This window comes from Tupaia chinensis, unplaced genomic scaffold (genome assembly GCF_000334495.1).
Source record: "Tupaia chinensis unplaced genomic scaffold, TupChi_1.0 Scaffold149335_1, whole genome shotgun sequence".
In the NCBI taxonomy this organism is placed as follows: domain Eukaryota; kingdom Metazoa; phylum Chordata; class Mammalia; order Scandentia; family Tupaiidae; genus Tupaia; species Tupaia belangeri.
In genome coordinates, this window is record NW_006209179.1 from 5,555 (window position 1) to 6,883 (window position 1,329).

Here is a 1,329-nt window from a genome sequence, read left to right on the forward strand (position 1 = left end):
TGGTATCGCCCCCCCCAAGCCCCAGCCGGCCACAAAATCACGGACACAAGGGGCAGGACCAGCCTGCTCACTGCGAACTCAGCAGGGAGGGCCTCTCCCATGTGGGTCTAGTTGTATTACAGGTACACCACTACCCGCCTGGCCCTGGGTTCTTACTTTTTTGTTCAGTCTAAAAACTTCTGCCATATGACTATGTTTGTTTATTTTAAAGTAATTATCGGGGACAAGCAGGGGGCGTGGTGGTTAAGGTGCTGGACACTCCCACATGACTGACCATGGTTTGAATCCCAAACCTGGCAGCTTGCTTTCTTACTTTCCCTCTCTCTCTGTAAGTGTCTCTCTGGTCAAATTAAAATGAATGAATGAATAAATAAAATTATTAGAAAAAATAATTATCAATACAGTTGGCCTTATATTTACTATCTTATCATCCTGATTTTTGTCCCACTGTTCCTTCTTTCTTGACTTCTTTTCCATTTATTTGGTTTTCTTTAAGATTCCTTTTGGCCTTTGTTAGCCTTTTTGTCATCCCTCTTTGTTCAGTGACTGCTCTAGAGATTACAGTATGTCTATCACAGTCTACCTAAATATTACACCACTTCTCATCTTATGAACCCACAACACATTGTTAATATTTTGTTTTAAACAGCAAATTGTATATTACAGTAAATAAGAAACAAGAAGAAAGTCGTATTACCTATGGAGTTATATTACCCATGGAGAGACCAATTCTGGTCTTCCATATTCCTTCGGTTAGATCCAAGATTCTGGCTAGTATCAATTTCCTTAAGCCAAAAGGATTTATTGAATATTTTAGCACCATTTATAATGAAAGCTGATGAATTCTTTTAACTTTAGCTCATCTGAAAATATATAGTTTGCCTCCATTTCTGGAAGATATTTTTGTTGGATTTAGAATTCCTTTCTTCTGTCAGCAGTTTAAAGAGTATATTCCATTGTCTTCTGGCCTCCATTATTTCTGATGAGAAGTCACTACTTATTCCTATTACTGTTCCCCTATTTATATTATGTCTCTACACCTTTCTACTCCCTCTAACTGTTTTTAAGATGTTCTCTTGGGCCCAGCAGTTGGCATAATGGCTATGTTGCTGGACTCGACCACAGTTTGAGTCCCAGACCCAGTGGCTTAAACTCATGCCAAGTGCGTGTGCGTGCATGCCCAAGATCCTGAGGAGAATGGAGGAGAAGGGATTGCGGTGGGGCCATCCCCCCTGGAGGGTGATTTCTCGCTTTCTGTCTCTCTGTCATTCTGGCGAACGCACGGGAAAAAATTAATTAACCTTTAAAAAAAAGAGAGAGAGAGAGAGA

General features: G+C 40.5%; 1 pseudogene; it reads left to right on the top strand.

Moving 5' to 3' along the window:
- Positions 1-752, top strand: part of LOC102490509 (ribosomal L1 domain-containing protein 1 pseudogene) — a 6,302-nt pseudogene extending 5,550 nt beyond the window's left edge.
- The last annotated feature ends 577 nt before the right edge of the window (positions 753-1,329 follow it).